The following is a 26,300-nucleotide window of genomic DNA, read 5'->3' on the forward strand; positions in this document are numbered from 1 at the left end:
TCCTATTATAGGTGTGTTTTATCTACAGACTAGATTCAAAATTTTGTATCTTGCAATATGTAAGCTCTTTCAGTGAATTCTCTAACTGCGGTAGTCCCATCGAGGTCGCAGTCCCCCGTGGGGCGACTGTAGCTCAAAAAAGCATGGAGCGCAAATAGTTTGACATTTTAAAAGTTTGATTATTTTTCGAATCCTTTGCTTTTTGCTAGTAACTTCATTACTAGCAAATCTAATAATAAATAAACATCACTTAAATTCGGGCCAGCTTACACAACTTAAATATGTTGATTTATTATTTGCAATTAGATGTACTTCTGTAGAAGGTAAATTTGAAAATCTATGCTCTATTTGAAATTTTAAGACTAGGCTTATACATCCAATTTGCTTGTAACATCTGCGTGAAGATTGTGTTCGTCTCTTACCCTTAAACAGATGAACCAGTCGATGTATCTTATCATAGAGATTGCAGGTATCAACTTTCTTGTCGGGTAAAAGTTAATTCGACAGTTTCGATTACCAATTAAGATTAAGTTCGTTTAATTTTAACGTTTTTACAAACCTGAAGGACTACTTTCTATAATTAATATAGTAAATACTTCGATATAAAAAGTAGTAGTTTATTTTCACACATCCTTCGGGATACGGTTGAATTAATTTCCCCCTATCTTATTTCCCTGGAGACATTTTGTACGTGTCAGAATTTAAGATAAGGTTTTCGCTAACATAACTTTTTATATTAAACTGACTGACTAGTCTCCGCCCACATCTACGCCAGCGTAGAATGTAAGTAAGTGTATTTATATGTATGTATAATAATTGATATAAGGCTTTTTTGTTGTTTTTTTAATATCGTGGATTAAGTGTGAGACGTGACTTTTGGCATAAAAATGCCTTTATCCCGTCGACTTACAATAAAAATATAAATTTATGCTAAAGGAAAATCGCGTAACATAAAAAATATATTACATAGAGCTTAACAAGCATTAACTATGCACCTAACCTGTTTATCAACTAACGTGTTTAATACGTAAATTATGAAGTGCGGTTTATTCGTCGCCAATGTAAATGGGCTATTAAGATAGTCTGCGAGATCAATCTCTAAATATGGCGATGTCTGTTGCGAGTTTCTGCATAACGAGTGACATTTTATTGCGCATTCTTGAGCGATGCTACAAATTATGTCAAAAAATTATTTAAAAACTTCCGTCTGTGGTTAGGATTAATGTTTCTCCAATAATACAATTAATATCGCCGTCAATAGGTAATTGTTTATTCAAACACATGAATTTCATATTCTGTGGCGCAATAATTACACTTACCTCTGTCTGTTCTATAGTCTGTGCCTAAATTTCTGATACTGAGCGTCACTGAGGTGCGAACGGTTATAGACTTCTGTATTTTCGAAACTTCTCGTCTATTAAGCACTTCTTCATTGTACCTGTATGCATGTACGGTATACGCGTAATTATAATATTAATATTAAGTAAAACTAATAAATATTCAGAGGGTTCACGGTCGGTTGTAAATTCTTATAAATTGTAGTAATTATGTATGCAATCCGCGAATACCGGCTCGGTCTGTCGCGACAACTACCGGCAAAATGTGACCAGTACAGGGTTGTCAGGTGCCTTATTTAAGATAAGTGTATATTACTAACACCTTACTAATGCTAATATAACCTTCAGATTTCTGCATCTTATTCATTGATCACTCTTTCTAAACAAGAAAACCTCTGATCATGTCGTCGATGTATGGCTATATACGGGTTTCCTACTAAGTTTTCCTCCGCCATACAGGTGTTTTACATACATATAAAGAAAAATCAATTTACGTATAGCCAGGTTTCTTACTAAACTTAACATTTTACTTCAGAGTTGATAATCGCAATCAAGAAAATCTAAAAATTAAAAATTATTATAAGGTTCTTAGTCACCACAAAATAATTTTAATGCATAAATCTCTGCTCAGTTTGACCCTATTTATATTAAGACATGATGAATTTGTATGAAGACGTTAGATCACCGGAAAGGGATGTTATGACTCACCCATTGATATTCACGTTATATTTTTGATATGACTAAGAAAACGGCGCAATAAAGCAGTAGAAATATTTTAATTTTATTCTAATATGCCATTTTTGTTTTTTGTAAATAAATTTTAAATAGTTAATTATCCAAAATGCAAGTTACGCCTCAGTAGCTTTTGCTTGTGTCAAAAAAACAGATTGAAATTGGTTCCAACAAATTCCAGTGTTTTGTTTGACGTGTCTGTGTCTGTGGCAAAGCCTCTAAACGAATGGATCGATTATGATGTGTTTTTGTTACAAAGCTGAAGTGATCGAAATTGGGTTTTATAAAGATCTGTTCCGGCGCTTTTTTGTAAATGTAATGAAATGTATGTGCTAGGTTAATAAGAGCAGTGTTTTACTAGTGTCTAGCGTAGTCAGTTCGTAGGTTCGAACCCCGTCTGTGCACCAATGGAGTTTCTATGTGCGCATTTAACATTCGGTCAAGAAGAAACACATCGTGAGGAATCCGGTGTGTCTTAGACCCTAAAACTCGACGCAGTGCGTCAAGCAGGTCACTTAGAAAAAAAAACACGAAACAGATACAGACACTGGTTTTCTTTTTACTTTCATAATGTAGAAAATATTCTTCACATTATAAGGATGTCGTTATCTTTGATGTAGTATCCTGTTGATACTTTCTGACCTATCTATCATGGCTGTCAGAAACGGGAGTTGGAGATAACAAGTGTCCACAAATGTCCACCTTGGGAAAAAATATTGGGAATGCATTACTTAGCCGTAGTTTTGTTGGAACTCTGATTCAACGCTTACGATTCGACGTTTTTTATTATTTATTTAAATTGTACACTATGTTACTAATAGACACATATGTACAATGATAAAATTAATAAAATAACTAAAATCTATACATTACGTGTTAAACAATAATTACAATGATGAGTTTTGATACAAATAAATATAGTTTAAAAAAACTATAAAACACGCTTTTAAAGCACATCAAACTAAAAAGTGAAAAATAATTCCTAATTTAGGCTGAAAATAGCAGCCTAAATTAGTTAGTAATTTTTTAAACTATATTTATTTTCCACTTTTTAGTTCTAGCAGCAATACGTGTTGTCTCAATTTAATCGTATTGCTTTGTGGACTTAAAAAAATTCATTGTTTTTTCGAGATAAACCTATGAAATTATTATATTGTCGCTGATTCTTTAGAAGTGTACAAAGTTTGAATTAAATCTGTCCATTTAAAGTGGGTCAAAATCGAGTCGGAAGGAGTCGGTTACATACATACATACATACATACAGCGTGTAAAAAGTTACGCATAGCATTGTAATGGGCCATTACACATTTGAATATAATTTAGTTTTTCGGCAAAATATTTTATTTAAATATGGTATTACATATAACAATAAAAATTTATGTAGAGAAGACATAGCCATAGATAGTTCATTATATAATAAGCAATTGAGGAAAATTTATACAAATTTTAAACTGGTTTTTAAAGCGTTTCGATTTTTTACACCGACTATCGAATTTTGAATTAATAAAAGTTTAGAAGATTTATACCGACTTCAATTAACTGTCATAATTATTTACGTAGGTATGCTACATATCCGGCCTGAAATGTGTGGATACCTCAATATTATCTCAAAAATCACTGATTAACTTAAACTGATTTTGATGAAACTTGCACCGTTCCCTAAGTTGGCACATACTGAATTCAAAATCATCTCGTTATAACATAGTTTTCGAGAGATTGTGGACAAACATACTGCTCACGTGCTTTGATGCCTAAATATATTATAATAATGACACTAAAAAAATATATCACATGCATACAAGTTGGTTAAAAACCAGCGCATTTCAGTTATAACTGAGTGTCGATTATTTAACATAAACGAAGCAAGACTGGAACTCGACTGCAACGTCCGACAATGTTAAGATAGCCGATAAGATACGAAAACTTTCACGCGTTCAAATCAAAACGTGTGGTTATTACGTTCCTATATTGAATGGCTAAATGGTATACATACAAATTGTCTAGTGGGTGGACTGGTTGGTTGTTGACAAGCCGACAAAGACTGGGTAAACATGGAGGAGGTCGACAACCGCTTGCCGTATTGATTAGATTCCATAGTCACTCAAGGGTTTTAGTAGACGAAAACTTCATCAAGTAGGTTCTATATATGAATTTATGGTCATCATCATCAATTTCGAATAAAAATATTTTTTTTTAATTTCTTGGCTATGCTAATTTCTATAGTTAATGTCAGGTATCCAACTTTGTTTAATAAATTCTTCTTTTGTATCTTTAAACTTTACTGGTCCCTTTCACTGTTTACATATGTTTCAATTGCTTTGCTTTGTTCCTTTAGTTTTGTGTAAGCAATTTGTGTCTCATGTAGTTTGGCACTTCTTGCGCTTACCTAATCAAATTTTTTTTTCACATAGTGTTTTTCTGGTAGAGATCTCTCGAAAGCGATAGGGACGCAAGTTGCTGCTATTTAATTACTTTAATTGTACTGCATTTCTGTATTATAACGAAATAAATAAATACATTCCAAAGTCCAATTCCAAGTCAAACTTCGAAAGATTCAAATAAAATTTTGTACTGCTGCAATTTGTGTCGTTCGTAGTTTTTTTTAGAATCGTGGTAGCATGAAGAATTGATTATCCTTTGTATAGGATTTCAGTAAAATGGTTGAATAAAATACGGCCTGCTGTCGACATTCCTACCTTTATTTGATCACCGGAACCCTTTCAATTATTTCAAGTGAATGAGGCTTCATCAGTCAGAGCCACTGACAGAAGCTTTGTCCTACACGCATCTCATATAGAATATTTTGCAATTAGGCCATTCAAATTACAGGATGTGTATTTTTAATGGCGAAAGGGTTTTTGGATAATTATAATCTAAGTAAGATTATTTAATGATTGATCATTATTTATTATTCGATTTCGTAATGCTACACCTTACGTATCTATATTTATAATAATGCAGATAAAATATATTATGAAAAGAAAATGCAGATTCATAAAGGTATATAAATAAAATTGATTATGGTATGGTAATATAATAACTTTAAATATATTTTACACAGGCAATTATTAAAATCGGTTTTTATTGGTTTTATCTTTGATCTCCATTTAATATAGTTAAAAGACCCGTAAATTACATTTCTCTATAACTCGCTTGTCTATGTTCTATGCGAACCTATAGCGACCACAGACTAATATTTCTATGTATTGTCAAGCTCATAACAGGATGTACTAATGCAAACAAGTAAGACGCGAATCGTGGGTTGACTAAACAATTTTGTGTTACATTTACGTCAGAACTAGACACCGATAGTTGCGGAATCTATTAATAATATGTACTGGATTAGTTCTCGATTTCTCGAAATCAATTGTTAGAAATTTATTAATGTTTAATTTTTCGTAATAACTAATTATGTATAGTGAATGTTATTTCCTCTTCAGCTCTTTATTTAATATACATATACTTTTTCGATATGTATAGATAACCTATAAAATGGGCGTGGGTAACAGCGATTAAAATGATATTAATCAACTTATCATAAATTTATAGTTGCTGCATTCAATGCTTACGTATAATCTAAATTAACCCGCGCATAAAATTACTATTAATAACTATACTTTAGTAGTTCTTTTACAATTGCGTGAGTGTGTTTTTCAGTAAAAACTATACTAAAAACAGTGTGTATGGAAGAAATACACATCTAGAGCGTCTGATTTCAGCGAAAAACAAAGTTAATTTAATTAAGTAATTCTTCATTCCTCTTTACCTCTCAATCTCTCTCTCTTCTCACTTCTGGCTTGAGAGTGTCCATGGGCGGAGGTATGCTGTTGTCCTCTGTTTTATAAAAAAAACTTAAATGTCGTACGTGCACTGGAACTCTAATCGTAGGTTCGAACCCCGGCTGTGCACCAATGGACTGTACTTTCACATATCGGCGCTATAGAATAATAAGCTCGTATGTCCAGAGAACCAAACATTACAGGAAACTAAAAAAATGTTTAATTTCGTCTAAGGTTCCTTAAAATATTATAATGTGTTTTTGGCCATAGTTTTAGATGGTTACTTCATGATTATACCATTTAAATGACATGAGAGTCTAAGAATAAAAAATAAATGGATTTGACGTACGAGGTTATCATACAGTGGCGATATTATAAGCATGTAACACTCGCTCATACGGTGAAGGAAAACATAGTGATCCTACTTGAATATTAAAAATACAATATCACGAAACAGATACAGGAATTGCCAATACTGTTATTTTAAATGTCGTACTATAAAAGTTTAAATGATATATTTATAATAATCGACAGACAGCCATTTGCAAATACCGGGTCATTCACATGGATGGACGTAACAACATTCTTATACAAACTGTCACGTTCAACGTAGCGTGATAATCTGTCGTGATTAATTCGGTAAACGAAATCTGATGCATTTTAAATCATATAAATATTTAGTACAAGATTATGCCGTATTAAAATGTGGTATATACATGTATAAAAAAATCATTGGCGCTACAACCTCTTTAGGCCTGGGCCTCAGATTTCTGAATCTGTTTCATGATCATATTTCAATCTAATAAGCAAGTAGGTGATCAGCCTGTGCCTGACACGCCGTCGACTTTTAGGGTCTAAGACATATCGGTTTCCTCACGATGTTTTCCTTCACCGTTCGAGCGAATGTTAAATGCGCACATAGAAAGAAAATCCATTGGTGCACAGCCGGGGATCGAACCTACGACCTCAGGGATGAGAGTCGCACGCTGAATCCACTAGGCCAACACTGCTCACATACATGTTTACACTGAAGTATATACGATCAAATTAACAGCTCAATTATAATATGCAAAGTTTATACGTAATTGAAATCGCATAAGTAGTCTTCGTATATTTTATTAAATACCCAAGCAAGTTTCAAGACATTTTGTATGTCAGGGTTTTATTAAAGTATTATATGTACTATATTATGTAATTGATGTCAACGTATGGTGAACGGAGAAATTGTGACCAATTTGTGTCCGTCCCTGCATACGTTTTTTTAAATAAATAAATAAAAAAAATATCTTCTATAAGTCATATCTAATAATTCTAATGAATGAGTATGTAAATCTTTATAAAAACAACTAGCTGATCCGGCAAACGTCGTTTTGCCATGTATGTCATTTATAATAAAAATAGGGGTTGATCGTAGAGGGGTGAAAATTAGGGTTGTATGTATTTTTTAATGCTGTATCATAAAAAATAAAAAAAATATAATTTAGGGGTGGACTACCCTTAACATTTAGGGGGATGAAAAATAGATGTTGTCCGATTCTCAGTTATACCCAATATGCACACAAAATTTCATGAGAATCGGTCATGCCGTTTCGGAGGAGTTTAACCACAAACACAGCGACACGAGAATTTTATATATTAGATACAAAATTTTGTTAAATGCAGAATCAGTTCCCAAATTCGGTTTCGAACTTGTCGTGCGTTTATAACATTCCGTCCGCTTCATTAATCTTAATACGTTTTAATTATAATAGCTGTTTGCATATGTGGTTGGCAAAAGGCGCTTTTTCTACAGACCGGTTGAGCCAACATGTTGCCACCTGCATAGCTTTGCAGTCCTGATGATCGGATGGTACGGTTATAGGATCTCGACGCAGGCCAACTTAGGGGTTTTCCTCCATTTAAAGGTATTCAAGATGTCTAAGGAGTTTTAGGGACTTTATTTAATAATTTATTTTGTTTTTTTAATAAAACGCGAGATTCTATATAACTTACATTAAGCCTTGAACCCAACCAATCTAACCGAAATAATAACTCTAATATAAAAATGACACCTATTTTATACTACTTGAATGTATTTTTAATGCATATTACATACAAGAACTTTAGGGAGTTCAAATCGATATTTAGGGGTAGGTATATGAATTTGGTCCCAGGGGAATCATTATGTACCTACCTAGAAGATACCTGTCTCGAGTCGGTGACTATTTTGAAGATCATTTAAAGTTGTCAACAATGTTTGGATTGATATGTTTTAATTAGTTACACAAGTTATGATTCTAGGTAATAAGTGTTCGAAAGTAGTTTCCAAATGAAGTGCCCAAAGTTTATATTAAATGTTTCTACCTACCTAAACGGAGGAAGGAGAATCGGCTAGTTTACAGTTTATTATTCAATCACCGAACAGGCTAGGTTTTTATTGCTCTGTGAAATTGCCTTTTGGTTTGAATGCTATAAACGTTTTACAACTATTTTTCAATTTAGTGATTTTTATTTATTGTTTTTGATAATGAAACAATGTGCTCGTTGGTCGATTAAAAGTTGCTAAAAACGTCGTTATATTATATGAACACGTTTTTTTGATAGGTCACTTTCCAATCTATCTATCATTTTAATTAATAATAATATAATTCACTATCGGACGTCAAGGCAGAATACAAAATACCATCCGTATCACCTCGACGTCCGTCATTCCACAACTGAGCGTTTTTGCCGCGCACCACCGCTATGTGGAACCAGCTGCCCACTGAAGTATTTCCGAACCATTTTGACTTAGGGTCCTTCAAGAAAAGAGCGTACCAATTCTTGTAAGGCCGGCAACGCACTTGCGAGCCTTCTGGCAATGGGCGGCGGTATCACTTAACATCAGGTGAGCCTCATGTCCGTTAGCCTCCTATTTCATTAAAAAAATTGAAAATCTATAACTTCGCAGTTCTATACAACAGTTTGAAGAGCATTTAGTATTCGAATAAAAGAACAAGAAATTTTAAATTGAATACCAAGTGTTATTTTACAAGTTTCGACATTCGTGCAGCGCAAATTCCAAAACAACTAACAATATCGAATGTCAGCTACGCAGCGATTATAATTAGTTGTGATTATGATCGTTTACACAAGGTATTAAGGTATATAATCGATTCGATTGTGATATGTGGGGTCGAGGGCGAGTTATGACGTGGCAAAATCGAAACGTGTTCAAAACGAGCCGTGCATTCCATCGGTTCACGGATTCTTTCAGAATGCGCCCGGGAATCATTTTAATCTTGATAGCAATTCGTCATCGTCCGATTTAGTTAATAGTATAGGCAATAGTTCGTTTCCGGCTGTCATACTGTAAGCATCGTAATTGTGTAGCTCCGTAATATTGAGTGCTAAAAAATAATTTCGTACACTGTTCTTGAGACTGCGACGTCACAAAACACAAATCGAAGTGTCGTCCGTGTAGTGGAACTACCGATTTCACACAATATCACGTAAGTTCTTGAATTTCAACAAAAGTATCTCCAAAAAGTGATAATTAGAGGTTAGAAATTCACCAATCATATTGAGCATAGACAAAAGATCAATGACATTGACACTTGTCACAGTAACAGCTAACTAGTGTTGCCAGAGCAAGTAAATAAAAACTACCACTAATTACGTTCCATAACACGCAGATTTAGTTTACAAGAATGGAGGATCAGTTTCAACTATTGTTTGATAAAATGAAGAATGAAATCTTGAACCAAACAATAGAATTGAAAGATTCGATAACAAATAATATAATGGAGAGATTAGACGAAAAACTTCAACCTATTATAACAGAAAATAGAAACTTAAAAATAAAAGTAGAAAATCTCGAAAAGGAAGTAGAAAGTTTAAAAAGAGGAAAGAAGCAAAACAATTTGATAATGTTTGGAGTAAATGAAGGCGAAAGGTCTACACAAGAATTAATACAAAATACAATACATATTTTCAAAACTGACCTTGACATACAATTACAAGAACATGAGATAAACAAAATATATCGTCTAGGAAAGGGAAAGTCTTCTGGAAAACCAAGACCAATTCTGATTTCCTTTACGAGCGAATGGAAGAAGAATGAAGTTATGGGAAAGAAGAAAAACTTCAAAAATGTATATGTTACAGAAGACTACACAAAGGAAGTAATAGAGAAAAGGAAAACGTTGCAGGCGCAGCTAAAAGAGGAGAGAGAAAAGGGAAATATCGCGTACCTGAAATTTGACAAACTAGTAGTAAAAGAAAAAAATACTAACATAAATAAGGAAAAGCGCAAAAGAGAAACATCATCATCCCCACAAAACAATGCTCAACCAAGGAAACAACAAACTCTAATGCCGCCGATTAACAATAGACCAAATGCTTTCGACGTAATGAGGATTAGAGCTAATTCTCTTTCGTCTTTTCCCGCTAAGACAACAACTAACAAAGAATAACAATTAACTGTCGGTAAACGGAAAAATAAACAGCTCAACATGAACCAACATAAAATAACAAAACAAAATACTTCCCCAAGCCGACTGGTCATCGTGGGGAAAAATGACCACGACCCTCTAAAGGAAAAAAATAACACTAACATGAAAAATAACACTAACATGAAAAACAAAGTAAGTGACATCCACATAGCAACTATTAACTGTCGATCTCTTAGAACACCTGAAAAACTCCAAGAACTAGAGCTGGCAATAGAAGAGTTAAAGTGGGATATTATAGGTATTAGCGAAATGCGCAGATTTGGAGAAGGTATAGAAAACCATGGCAAATACGTACTACATTATAAAGGGGAGACGCCCGGGCTGTATGGAGTTGGATTCATGGTGAAAGCAAATCTAGTCAACAACATAGAAGAACTTAGTGGATTCTCGGAACGTATTGCAATCCTTAATATAAAACTGCCCGTGAACGGAGATAAAGAAGAGAGATGGTCTATTATACAGGCATATTCACCAACTGAATCTGATAAAAAAGAGGACGTAAAAACAATTGAGGAATTCTATGAAAATCTCCAAAACGCTATTGATAACGCACACAAAAACGTCATCGTGATGGGAGACTTTAATGGACAAATTGGGATTCAAAATAGTGGGGAAGAAAATACCATAGGAAACTATGGGTATGGAAATAGAAGCAAAAACGGAACAAGACTAGTAAACTTTGCACTGGAAAACAGATTAAGTATTCTAAACAGTTTTTATAAAAGGAAACCATCAAAAAAATGGACATGGATCTCACCCAATGGACAATATAGGAATGAAATCGATTTTATTATGTCTAATAATAGAAAAGCCTTCAAGAACATTTCGATCATAAACAATTTAAACTTCCACACAGACCATAGGATGGTTCGAGTTGCGATGTCAGGAATGTTCAAGAAAACAAGACGATTTCAAAATAAACAATTAGCGGTACAATACTCAGGTGACCCTAAACTATTACTTAATAATCTTCAAACATCTCTAGATGCCGCGGAATTAGAGAAGAAAGAATATCCATCGATACAAGAAAAATACAACCTATTACTAAATCAACTAAAAACAGTAACCAGAAAAACAAACAAAAGTATCAAGAAAGAAGTCTCACTTACAATCAAACAATTATTACAAGAACGAAAAGAACTTTTACGACAAAAGGAAATTAAAGGAAACCGCCAAAGAGTAACAGAAGTAAGCAAAAAGATCAGTGAACAACTTAGGAAAGAAAGAAAAACTAAAAGATCTAATACAATGAAAAGTTACATAGAAAAGACAGGAGGAATAAAAAAGGCATTGAAGGAGTTAAACTACAAAAAGGACTGGATACCAAGTATGAGAAAGAAAGATGGCAATAATACAGGTAAAAGACTCGAAATATTAAAAATCGCTACAGAATTCTACCGAAACTTATACCAAAGTCAAAAAGAGAAAGACACTATAAAAGAAAACGACGAAATAACTAATGAAGAATATATACCGGAAATAATGAAGGAAGAAACCATAAAAGCAATAAATACACAAAAACTCGATAAAGCCCCTGGATCTGATCTTGTTACAAACGAACTTCTAAAAGCAACGTTACCAGTAATCGCTCCAAGACTTACAGATATATTTAATGAAATTATCAAAACGGAAAACATTCCAGAGGATTGGACAAAATCTACAATTATACTACTACATAAAAAAGGTGACAAAGGAGATATAGCAAATTACAGACCAATCAGTTTAATGTCCAATATTTACAAAGTGTTTTCAAAAATAATATTATCTAGAATCACAAACACACTTGAAGAAAATCAACCCAAAGAACAAGCTGGATTCCGTAGACATTTTTCAACAATAGACCACATACACGCCCTTAGACAAATACTCCAGAAATTTAAAGAATATAACAAAATTTACTACATAGGGTTCGTGGATTTCAACAAAGCATTCGACACACTTGAACATAGATTTATCTGGGACGCACTAAAAGATCAAGGCGTACATGCAAAATACATACGGATACTGAAAAACGTATACACAAAAAGCACCGCACAAGTAAAACTAGAATCTATAGGCGAAGAATTTCCGGTTGAGAGAGGTGTACGCCAGGGAGACCCAATTTCACCAAAAATATTTGCAGCAGTTCTGGAAATGATATTCAGAAATCTGGATTGGACGAATAAAGGACTAAATATAAATGGCGAAAATCTGAGTCACCTACGCTTTGCAGACGACCTAATCTTATTTTCGGAAAACCCGAAAACCCTAAAGGAAATGTTGCAACAGTTAGCGGAAGAAAGTAAGAAGGCAGGCCTGTCAATGAACTTATCGAAAACAAAAGTAATGTCTAACTCCTCACAAACAGAGTCCATAACAGTAAATGATGAAGAAATAGAGTATGTAAAGGAGTATGTGTATTTGGGACAGTTAATATCTACTGAGGAATGTATGCAAAAAGAAATAGAAAGAAGAATAACTAATACTTGGAAGAGATATTGGTCACTCAGTGAAGTCATGAAGAACCAGGATATGTCTATGAGGAACAAGAGGAGAATATACAATATGTGTATCTTACCATGCTTACTATATGGGTGCCAAACATGGGCATTGACAGAAGAACAAGCAAGGAAAATAAAAGTTTGTCAGAATGGAATGGAGAGAAGCACAATAGGAATTAAAAGAAAAGACCGAGTTAAACTAAAATGTATCAAAAACAAAACAAAATTTAAGAATGCATACACAACATACAAGTGCTTAAAGTGGAGGTGGGCTGGACATATGATAAGAGAGAAGAAGGAGAAATGGACGAGAATAATAACAGAATGGCAACCACGAGATAGTAAAAGAAACAGAGGCAGACAGACTAGAAGATGGGAGGACGACATCAAAAAAGTGGCGGGCCCAATATGGACGCGCATAGCGAAAAATAGAACAGAGTGGAAATCTTTAGAGGAGGCCTATGTCGAAAGACAAGCTGAAATGTAGAAACGACCGTTTACCGATACCGGATTTATGAAAAGAAAAGAAACTGTTAAAAGTTATAAACGTATTTGTAAGAAAAATTACTGTAAAAATAAGTTCAGCAATAAAGGCTATTTTATTTTATTTATTTATTTATAGGCAATAGGCGTGTGAATCGCTTTCATCGCTTAAGGTTTTACTGTATACCTTTGAGTCACTTTGGTGTTATTTCCTCTGTTCCCTTCGCTTTTTTGGACTCATGCTTTTTTGGATTCACTTTTTTACGATATTTGTGGATTCCATAATACAGCATCCTTAATTTAATATGTTTCGTGTATATTTTAGGAACTGGTGTTATTTCCTCTGTTCCCTTCGCTTTTTTGGACTCATGCTTTTTTGGATTCACTTTTTTACGATATTTGTGGATTCCATAATACAGCATCCTTAATTTAATATGTTTCGTGTATATTTTAGGAACTGGTGTTATTTCCTCTGTTCCCTTCGCTTTTTTGGACTCATGCTTTTTTGGATTCACTTTTTTACGATATTTGTGGATTCCATAATACAGCATCCTTAATTTAATATGTTTCGTGTATATTTTAGGAACTGGTGTTATTTCCTCTGTTCCCTTCGCTTTTTTGGACTCATGCTTTTTTGGATTCACTTTTTTACGATATTTGTGGATTCCATAATACAGCATCCTTAATTTAATATGTTTCGTGTATATTTTAGGAACTGGTGTTATTTCCTCTGTTCCCTTCGCTTTTTTGGACTCATGCTTTTTTGGATTCACTTTTTTACGATATTTGTGGATTCCATAATACAGCATCCTTAATTTAATATGTTTCGTGTATATTTTAGGAACTGGTGTTATTTCCTCTGTTCCCTTCGCTTTTTTGGACTCATGCTTTTTTGGATTCACTTTTTTACGATATTTGTGGATTCCATAATACAGCATCCTTAATTTAATATGTTTCGTGTATATTTTAGGAACTGGTGTTATTTCCTCTGTTCCCTTCGCTTTTTTGGACTCATGCTTTTTTGGATTCACTTTTTTACGATATTTGTGGATTCCATAATACAGCATCCTTAATTTAATATGTTTCGTGTATATTTTAGGAACTGGTGTTATTTCCTCTGTTCCCTTCGCTTTTTTGGACTCATGCTTTTTTGGATTCACTTTTTTACGATATTTGTGGATTCCATAATACAGCATCCTTAATTTAATATGTTTCGTGTATATTTTAGGAACTGGTGTTATTTCCTCTGTTCCCTTCGCTTTTTTGGACTCATGCTTTTTTGGATTCACTTTTTTACGATATTTGTGGATTCCATAATACAGCATCCTTAATTTAATATGTTTCGTGTATATTTTAGGAACTGGTGTTATTTCCTCTGTTCCCTTCGCTTTTTTGGACTCATGCTTTTTTGGATTCACTTTTTTACGATATTTGTGGATTCCATAATACAGCATCCTTAATTTAATATGTTTCGTGTATATTTTAGGAACTGGTGTTATTTCCTCTGTTCCCTTCGCTTTTTTGGACTCATGCTTTTTTGGATTCACTTTTTTACGATATTTGTGGATTCCATAATACAGCATCCTTAATTTAATATGTTTCGTGTATATTTTAGGAACTGGTGTTATTTCCTCTGTTCCCTTCGCTTTTTTGGACTCATGCTTTTTTGGATTCACTTTTTTACGATATTTGTGGATTCCATAATACAGCATCCTTAATTTAATATGTTTCGTGTATATTTTAGGAACTGGTGTTATTTCCTCTGTTCCCTTCGCTTTTTTGGACTCATGCTTTTTTGGATTCACTTTTTTACGATATTTGTGGATTCCATAATACAGCATCCTTAATTTAATATGTTTCGTGTATATTTTAGGAACTGGTGTTATTTCCTCTGTTCCCTTCGCTTTTTTGGACTCATGCTTTTTTGGATTCACTTTTTTACGATATTTGTGGATTCCATAATACAGCATCCTTAATTTAATATGTTTCGTGTATATTTTAGGAACTGGTGTTATTTCCTCTGTTCCCTTCGCTTTTTAGACTCACTAATGATTAGTGGATTACAAAATAATTTATTACATATATCGTGTATATATTATTATTTTAAATTAATACACTTGTATTTCCATGTCTCGTCTATACGTCAATTAATCAATATTTTAATACATTATGTACAACTTGAAAATAGGTAACAGAGTTTTTATCTAATATTGTATTTAGCACATTACAAAGTGCATATTTTAAATATTAATGAGCGGCAGATCAAATATATTTTAATTACACGTTTGGCAGTGATATTGGGCGAGTGCCCGTTACGGTTAATGATAAAAAGGAGATATTTTTGGAGAGGTCCTGAAGTCAGGATGCGGTCGCATGGGAGCGGAATGCGGTCCGGCAGCTGAGAGGCGGAGGGGGAAGGGGGGCAGACGGTGCGGGCGCAAGACAGACTATAAACTGCGGACTCGAAGTAATTATTATGCCCGTGAGTGAGCGGCCGATCACCCTGAACCGTACTTGTAGCGCCATCCGAGGCATAATGAGTTGCAAATTGCATGACAACGTCTGCGGTTCAAATGTCTTTCAGCGTTTTAGTACCCTTCAGGTTTAAAATCAGGTAAATTTTCCAAATTCCGTCTGCATAAACCAACCTAGGAGTTCAGGCTCCTCTCATTCGAATTCTTCGTGAATAAACAGTACTTATCCGCAGCTGGATATATTCGGAAGAAAACAAAAAAAAATTGTTAAGTGATTTTGTTGGTAACTTTTATTGTATTTTTTATTTTTTTGTAAACATAAAGTTTACCATAATTGTCATATATTTTAGGAAAGATAGCTTGTAACATGTACTGTAGATATAGCATTATGTATATGGTGAACTTCAATAAATAAATAAATTAGGGTGCTTTTTATCATGCTCATGCAATTCTAATCTTTTATATTATATTAAAAATATATAATAATAAACAAAGGACCACTTTTGATTAAACTTAAAAACGACTTAAAAATTCCATGGGGGTTATCAATACAACGTGTTTCTTTGTGTATATTGTTTTAATAATTAATATTTTTTCTTGCCTATTTATGAACCGATTGAACAATGAACTCACATTTGGATGACATGTTTACACAGTACAGGACAACGTAGGTGGTACTGAGCTAGTAATAGAAATATTAAACAATGTGGCGTTTTTGTTTTTGTGTACGTTTCCGTTCCATACGAGGCGCTCCCATTGACTTATTTTCATTAGTCAATGCTACAGTCGTGGTTAAAACAATGCGGTTAATGGTGATAACTCGTAATTTGTACTTAATATTAAAGGTTGTTAATGCTTAGTCAGACTCTCGTAAAAATGCTTAAGATTTATAATATCACCAAATATATACAAACTTCGGAAAAAAAATATAGATTTGTATAGATACGGAATATAATATTTGTATAGAGAATTTACGGCTGACAAGATAAGAATTGTGCCATAAGGAAACGTGTATTCTGTGATATATAATCATAACACTTTTATATATCTATGTATATGTATAATAATTCTTTTGAAATTTACTATGACGGGGCTTTGTACAAAAATGTGAGTGCTTTCTAATAGATTGATATTCAGGTAAACTCCATCAGGTCATATTAATTCGCCTAAGTAAAACACTAAATTCGTTCATTTATTAAATTAAGGCGCTAAACAATATAATTAAAAACAGCTCTATATGCAGTATAATGTATCAATATTAATAAAAATCTTATATAACGTAGGTTAAGATAAGAGATATGTTGAATGACGGACCCCCACGATGGTGGGGGATCGGAATTTCAAAATGTCTACGATAAAAAACCTGCCCCGAGCACCATTCACTATCTTTAGTTTACAAATGAAATGTTTAACCAAGTGCGCCGCTTAAATAGGAAATTGAAATTTTTCTTAGTGTTGTCTTTGGTATATTTAAATACGAGACTAGGTATATATAAGATAATTATTCCCTTTTGTATCTTATGCTATTATGTTCAAAGTTATGTTACAAATTATCTGATTGTTTCATTTTTGTTTGTATCCCACAATAGTAGCGTAGATTTAGAGTGTTTAAGAATGTTTGTGACTAATAATAATCGGTTTCTGGAAATTTAGTATTAAAACCCATAATTATTCACCTAAACCTTTCTTACTTTCTTCTTTGCTTACCACGTGACAGACCAACGTGGTCTGATCCATGTATAATATGTAAGGATATGTTTGGAACATATGTTAACTAAAAACCTAGGGTAACTAGGTTTTTAGTTAACATATGTAGTACATATTTTCACAAAAATTGCCAACAACTGTAACAATGCACATTTTTTTGTTTGCTTTGTCCGCCTATAACTTTAGCAAAAGGCAACGTTTACTAACCGATTTATATTGTATATAGTAATTAAGAGAACCAATTAACTTGCTAACATCCTGGTTAACGATAAAAACTGTTTTTAATAACTTACCAATACTTATGTTATTGCAAATCTTTTCGACCATTCAAATATCAACTCTATGTCCTAGATCTTTAAGTACAATTTTGTACATACATATAATTTATTGTATTCAAGAATAAAACTCCAAGACATAAAGTTTTATGTCACAGATATTATAATCTAGACAATATAGACGAGAAAATGGAGGTCGCTTTCATTCCCGACTTTTGACATAGCATAAATTGACGTATTTAAGGCTTGTACAAAAATTTCACTGGTTGGGAATTGTAATGTCTATTTAATCTGGATTATTATCGTACGTACGTACGTAATATAAGAATTGATCTTAAATCCTACTTATTCCTTTATAATTTGATATAATTGTTTAAATTCTCTGGATTCTATCAATAAAATTATTAGCGATACAACGATCGGATTTCGCCTGTATACTTATGTTCTCTTGTGATGTAAGCAGCTGTTAGTGAATTAAGTTATTACTGTCTCTATTTAAAAAGCAAAGTTTTCCGTAAGCATTTACCTCACATCTCTTAATGATAAATCGACTTTCCTTTGCATTAGGCCCTTTTAAAGTTTTCTTGTTACTCCAGTGTATTTATTAATTTTGACAAACATGGGTCACACTCAGCTAAAGGCCGTCATATCAGCCTAAGTCTCCAGTCTGAATACTTACCCTTAAAAATGGTATGCGTTTCTCACCTCACGAGAAAGTCATCCAGTCTTAAGCGTCAACTTCAAGGATAAATGAACTTCAAGGAACTTTTTTGAAAACCTATTAAAAACATGCTTTGGAATACCAATCTAATTCGTCCTTTGCTTGCTTTGAACACCGAGTTAACTTTGCAAGATTTGTAACCGTTGTTCATGTGTTATTCTTCTATCTGATCTAATGTTCGTTTAATCGCTACATTGACTTGCGGTTAACGCCTGATTAGCTCCGGCGTTACTCTTATCTTCCCACAAGATCGTGACGTCACTTATACTCTATGGATATAGAATTTTACGTTTCCCTCGAGAAACACTAACTTGTCCGGACTTGCAGTAAAGTATTTTAGTTAATATGTCGGTAATAAATGCCTACCTGCCCAATGTAGATGTTATCTCTCTCAGTCAAAGGCGCCGGCCGCCTCCACGAAGGAAGACTACGGAAATGACATTAAACCGTAATCCCGCGGATTAAAGATCATTTTTAAATAACAAATGAATCCTAAGTATAGTAACGGTGTGGAATTACAACACTTTTGTTATATTTTTTGTCATATGTATTAGAGGTATCATAACAATGAGACAATATTATGTATGGAATCGAATGTCTGATATTTTGTTTAGTATGCATTTTAGATGTTTGATGACGTGATTTTTATGTTTGAAAATGGATTTTAATATCTCATTAGAAAAATTAATATTTTTCACCTGATTACGAATTGTAATACTATGTGTAATGTGTATGATTAATATCCTACACATAATTTGTCTAGTATAGTAACCCATGGGGCATGGGTGACACTTCTTGGTGGTACATTGTGTCTGCCTGTAAATTTTAAAAGCAAGTAGTCAGCCTTCAATACTTATCACCTACTTCTGACTGCGTTAATCAATAGGCAACTTATATAATTTTGCCCTCATGAACAATTTATAAGCCGTAGGAAATTCTTATGTATGCCGTTCCCTCGCACAGGAACCGGTGGGAACAATACGTAAGGCCCTTTCTCCACTGCTCCGGTCCGGCGTCGGATACCGGAATGAGACATGAGAAAAATATCGGAAGGCCGGATTGCGCTTCTCCACTATATCCGATCCGACAATAATCAATACTTGTATATTTATCATGCAACACTTATATTAACTAAAACCCATATACTTTATTTCATTAATAAAACGTTCTAAATTCTGAATATTTTATTGGCCTAGCAAGTTTATTACTTTTTTTATATTGTCTATCTTAAAATATTATAATCTTCTTAATAAATAGTTCACTAATACTATGGTATAAAAATATAAATAAATAGCAACATAATTTGGTTTGGTCCAGATTCTTTCAAATTAAAGAAAAACTGTAAATAAACCTGTGAATAATAATTTATAACCTCTTGGATACTTAGACCGATAAAACACCGCGTTGCCGATCCGATCTAGCAAGTTATCGGATCGTTAAAAACCGGATGCCGGAGTAGTGGAGAAGTACGTAAGTACTGTTGTGAATTTCTAAATCGGATCGGTAATTAACGTTTGCCGGACCGGAGCAGTGGAGAAACGTATTAACTGTCTAATAAAGATCGGATATGGGGAATGCGGGCTTTATGTCAATTATCATGGGCATTAACCGAAGGTTGAAGGAGTTATAAATAAGCGATGCAGCTGCATTTGGTGATCGGAAACGAATTGTTTGAAAGTGTGAAGGATGGTCTAAGTTGATGGATAATGAAAGTCAGAACGGACGCTGTTTTATATTTTTGGAATTAAATACAATTTTTAAATAAAGTTACGTAGGTAAACATTAAGATTTTCTATTACGTAAATTTACCACATTAATACAAATTAGAAATTTTATTTTTTAAATTTATTTCTTCGATAATAAAAACACGTGGCATTTTAATTTACAATTCGTCATTTGAGATTTCAATAAGTTATTTTGTTTAAAATATAAAATAACTTTGCGTAATATAAAACTTTACCATACTTTGAACTGGTCCTTAGTGCGTACAAACATGGCTATGTACCGATGGGTTTCTTCTATTTATCTACGAAAGTGACGCTTGTAATGCCTAACTAATGTGAGGAAACTACTATTATCTACTGTAATAGGGGATATTCATAGTCTTAGCGCTAAGTAAGAGCGAATCTGTAATCTAAAAATAAACTTATGTAGAAAAATTATCTATAAAACATAAACAGGAACGTGTCTGTTATGGCTCATTGCATTTTTACGGGATGGTTCGTTCTAAATAAGCCGCCAAAAGTTTAATTAACTTATGAGATAAAATAATTTTTAATATTTTTTCAATACCCCACTACTGTCTTGATTGTATCCACTTGTTTATCTTCGTTTGACAGGCGTGGAAGATGGTTGATGGATTGGTTGTTGCTAATGTAAGTGGTGGGCGGTTCAAAGAGATGCAAATAGAATTGTATCTCGGTCAGTCAGCGAAAATGTTAGTAAATAGGTCATGTTAGATTACGTGGGTCGTAAAGTCATATTCGTAATATATTTGGTTATATCTCGCTGCGTTGTGGACAAGAAATTCCTTTAAAAACCCCATTCATTAAATAAATCATTACTTATTTGTATTGATTAGCATAATCCAGTGGCGCTACAACCCTATATGGGTTTGGCCTCAAATTGCATCTATTTCTTTGATCATTTTTATTTCATAGACAAGTAGATTAGCCTTCTGCCTGTCGCACATAGACAGAGAGTCCATTGGTGAGCCAGAGAACCTACTACTATCTATGGATGAGCGCTGAATCCGCTAGACCAACACTAAGAGAATTTAATGTGTGATGAAGTTACTATGAGACTAATTGAAGCTTCCTACTATGTATTGAACATATTCAAAGTGGTACAAATCAGAAAATGAAAGTAAAAGAAAAAAACTTGATTACCCGTAATAAAAAAGGATGTATAGTTAAAAGAGAAAGTGCCAGGATTTCCTGAGTCGTGGGCAGTCTCTTCCATTTGGCATATTTTAGATAGTTTACTTGGTAAATTCTACATAACACTTACGATTTACAAGAAGAATGCTTTTCGTTTCAGCATAGAATAGGTTGAAAATTTGATGCCTAAAATTGTTAGTGAATGTATGAAGTTTTTAATCAAAACTGGTTCAAGATGAAAGACCAAAAACAGCATTTTCTTTATCTGAATATGAAAGCTAGACATGTAACATGTTTTTTATTAAAGTTCATTGATGCACACTTAATACACTGAAATTGACAGAACATTAAACTTGTTAATTCATTACATACGTGCATAAGATACTAATTGCGACATATCAATATGTATGTCGCTTTTTATTGAAATAAGCGTGTAAAAACTGAGTTCCCTTACACTTTGTGACGTTGCGTGTTCAAAGCAATGTAGCCATTTATGACCGAGTGATTCCTCTTCCCTAATTAGTGGAAAATGAAAAAAATATGCGGAAATGCACGTGCTGCATTACTATTAAGAATTGTATGGGTTGCATTGTGATAGCAATTAGTATACGACTGTTGTATATTATTAAAAAAACGGCGGTGTATTATAGTTATGATAACTAAGTTATAGCGTTAAGGAATTTCTTATGAAGTATGAAAGGTATTTTTTTTCTTTGGAAATATAGTAGTAGTGTGGTGTGGATTCAGTTTCCGCACTTAGATGCACATTTGGTCCGTTTTGCGTTGAGTCCTGGCTTATTAAGCCAGCTTCCAGAAGTTTCACGGAGCGACCTCACTGCATCAAGGATTTCTACTCGTTGGGAAGGCAGATATGAGATAATAAAATTTTACCAAGTCTACTATATAAGGTTATCGCTGATGCAATAAAGGGGTGTCAAGAGCGTGCCAGCTTTTAACACCAGTCAACTTACTCGCGCTGGATGGCATCGTGGATAGTCATAGACACGTGATGCAGGTTGCGTTAAAAAATGTGAAAAAAAAAGTATGCGAATAAAGACACGGGCTTTCCGTTTTATCTCACATTTAAATGCTTTAATTAAAACGATACAAAGAGCTTCGGTAACTCTAGATAAATTGGCTATCTATTAAGAATATCGAAAAAAGTAATCGTCTTTCAAGGTGCGTCCGTCTTTCTGTCCCTTTCTAACGGAGAATCCTGCGCAGGTAGGTGACTCACCCCGGCAATGACTCATTATTTGACACTTTAAGTTACAGCTGCACGCCCTGTGTCTTTTTCTATTTTAGACTTTAATCTGGCCGGCAAAAGCCAACTATAATAACACCATCGTAAAAAGGCCAGTTTAATTTCACGCAAAGATGACAAATAGTTTGTTACTATTATTAGTTGAAATAAACCCATGTTAACAGTACGAATTACTTTTAAATGGCTAAACAATGGTCGCGCCTAAGAATTCATGTTTCCCAACTAAAGGACACATTCGCGTCACTTTGGGGCTATGATATCAAATGTAAAACTGGCAAAGTAAATATAATTTTTTGAAGTTATACTTCTTTTCGCGTGTTAGGGAAAGATTATGACAGTAAATTTTTATAATGCGCGCACACACCGTGACAAAAAACCGACACCCTGAAGTTAGCATAGTCAACATTTTAAAATAAAAATGTCCATTTCTTAAGTTATGTACAAATGCTTTTGTGATATTTAAATAAACTTTATTTAACTAGATAATGCGTTATAATAAAACTTTCAATGTATTAAATCCCTTTTTATATTGCTAGTGTCGTTTTTTCTACAAACGTAGAATAAGGCAAGATAAAATGTTTAAAAATATTTTTATCTTGTTACGCCAAAGAAGTATAACTTCTAACGCGTGTACATAAGTACACATACATGTTGTTTGTTTTATTCTGGACAATATAAGTCCCAATGAATGTAAGTCAAAAGTGTCGTCTTAGCTTGGCCGAATGGCATTTATTTATTAGTAAGTAAAAGAGATTTATAGATGGACACAGTGGCGCCACTCGGCGGTCGGTTAGAGGATTTGCAGCTAAAATTAGCTATTTTATTTTTCAATTTGCAACACCAATCTTGTTTGCAGCGACGCGACGTAATTAAATTTAATTTATTATAATTTTATGCCCGATGCCCGCTGATTTTGTTTGAATGAAAAAGCTGTTTTGCAATGTGTAGCTGGTATGATTGGCGTATTATATAAAATCGAGCTCATTAAAATACTGAATGTGTTGTTTTGCTAATTAATATTTTGTTTTATTACTTGACCTCTAGTTTTTTAACAATGGGCTATTTGACAGAATGTAAAATAAAGTGTTATAAAGAGTGATATGTAAAACATGGCTTTTATTATAAGCATTATGTCGTAAATTTTTCACAAAATCGGTATTGATTTTTATACGATGACTCAAAACGGTCACAGATTAGTCGAATAGAAAATGATGTATAAATCACTGTAATCCGAATACGATCTTGAAGTTTAATCTAATCGAATAATAATACATATATGAATGTTAACATGTAAAAAACTTGACGTTTGTTTACGTGTTTATGGTACATCATAGGGCCTGTGGCGACGCCATCTTGCCTAGAGACGCGTTTTGGCGGGTTCTTAAAATTATGAATTTTTAAAGCCATCAGAATTCAGAATTAATAATAACAATTTGTGCAGGTTCTAGTCACTAATAAATAATATGGATTTTAATATCTTATCAAATAGCCCATTCAGAGCAATAAATAAAACCAGTTAAAGTAATATAATAAAGTTGAATAAAAATATGATTTGATATGATTAATAATTTCTTACTATGGAATATTTATGTATTCATCCTATTAAATCAGATGAGATATATTAATTGTTTAATGCTTAGATTTCCTTAACACTATTTCATTATGTAATTGATGACAACTTACAATCCCAGCTTATGGAGACAAATCGTGACTCTCATTTCAAAGGACGTATCAGTTCGAACCCCAGCTGTGCACCAATGGAATGTTTGTCTATGCGCATATATCGCTCGTACGGTGAAGAAACCCCAAAAAATCTACGGCGTGTCAGTCACAAATCTGACCTGATCTCCTACTTGCCTATGAAAAAAGAACAAACGAATCTCAGGCCCAGATCATAACAGGTAGCCTGGATTAAATAAAATATGTACACTTATGGACGTCAATATTTCAATACAGATAAATATTATATTAATATAAGTGTTTAAGCGTGCTACAAATAATTAAATTTATCAACAGGCTTGTTCATTGTTGAAGTTACATATAATTATGTAAAACTGATATAAAGCGTGGAATGCTGTCCACATACAAATAATTGCTGTTATTAATACGATAACTAGGAACAATTTTAACCGGTTAACATCTGCTATTAAATTACATTACACGACAATGTGCCTATTGAAATGCGTTGGCTGTTATTGTAATTATATTGTCTTTGATAATAGGCAATGTTTCGTTTATAATAGTAACCTATTTCCTAAATTAGGAACTGTCAATCGGCGCTGCGCTTCTGTTAAAGGAAATTTCTTGCCCGCTCTACGCCCTTGACTTGCAAACTGGTAGTAAACGTATTTGAATTAAGTTAGTTTGAGTTTGTCGAGTAGCTACCTCATTTAGCATCATAACTTTCTGCCTACCAAAGTCACATTTCTATTGAGGTTATTTTTATATTATTCAAAATTTTTAGTTATTTTAGAGCTAAGCGAATTCAAAACTCTCGTTAAATTAATCAATAAAGCGTTTTATCAATTTGACGATTATTTAAATGAACTAATCCTTCGGATTGATTTGCTCCAGTTCAAACAATTTGTATGACTCAAAACTTGGCGATTAAAGAGTGGCGGAGAGTCTCTTGCCCGCTCTACGCCCTTGACTTGCGAACTAGTAGTAATTGGAAATTTAAAATCAATTTAACATATTTTATGTTGACGTTCATAAGTACTAGGTTACCTATATGATTATTTTGAGTTTGAGAAAGAATGTTCAATAGAATATGATGTGGCTAAATGTTTTTTTTTTTTCTGTTTTCAACCATGTTCTCGTTTCCTAAGTGTCAAAAATGTGAAAATATATTTTGTATTTGTAAGACAACTTTAATGTGTTTGTATGTGATTTTTTAACACTACGACGAATATAAATACGTTGCTTCGTTTTAGTTAGGTGAAACACCACGCTTTGTTGTTAACAGTTACTTTCTTCGATTAAGATCAACCAAGGTAATTAATAATATAAACAGAGCGTTTATTTATAACTAGATAACATAGCAACAATGAACGTTTAATTATATTTGATATCGTATTTTTATTGCCACAGTTGTTATTCAGTGTCTCTTGAATTGAGTTCATTATGACCCGATTCAATTATGGAATTTCTTTGAACCTTTGTCCCTTTTCCAATTTAATTTAATTGCGTCACGTTTTGTGTGAATCCAATTTATTGTTTTGGAATAAGTAGGGATGGCTACCAGGTAGTTGATAAGGCTTCGGTATCGTTGTAGTCATGTGTTGTATGTTATATGCGTTTATTTAAGTTCGATTCGAAGCAATAATTTGTAAGTACCCGCTAATACTTGACTATAACTAGAGTTAGGCCACAAAAGGTTTTGTTTGTACCGTACATATCATACTTTATTAAATGTATGTCAATTACAGTGTCTCACGCAAATAATCATTTATTGAACAGAACATTTTTTCCAAAACTAATACACTAAGTCGCTTTTAAAAGACTCTAGTCGGAAGATCTTTTAATTCTTGTGGTAATTTATTGTAAACTTTAATTGCCATACAAAAGGTGTTTTTCCGAAACAGTTCTAGATAGATTTTTGGCACAGCCAAATTTCTCTCCTAAAATATAAATACATGGAAGAGATAAAATTTTGAGCTTCTTAAATAAAGGTAACTATCAAGACAGTTTGCTCCAC

The 26,300-nt window shown here is 33.3% G+C and overlaps 1 protein-coding gene across 1 annotated transcript in view; it reads left to right on the forward strand.

Annotated features, from left to right (window-relative positions):
- The window catches only part of LOC125051163 (glypican-6), an 82,581-nt gene that overhangs the window by 913 nt on the left and 55,368 nt on the right, over positions 1-26,300 (forward strand). The gene's annotated exons all lie outside the window — the stretch shown is intronic.

Source organism: Pieris napi, chromosome 7 (assembly GCF_905475465.1).
Source record: "Pieris napi chromosome 7, ilPieNapi1.2, whole genome shotgun sequence".
Classification (NCBI taxonomy): Eukaryota; Metazoa; Arthropoda; class Insecta; order Lepidoptera; family Pieridae; genus Pieris; species Pieris napi.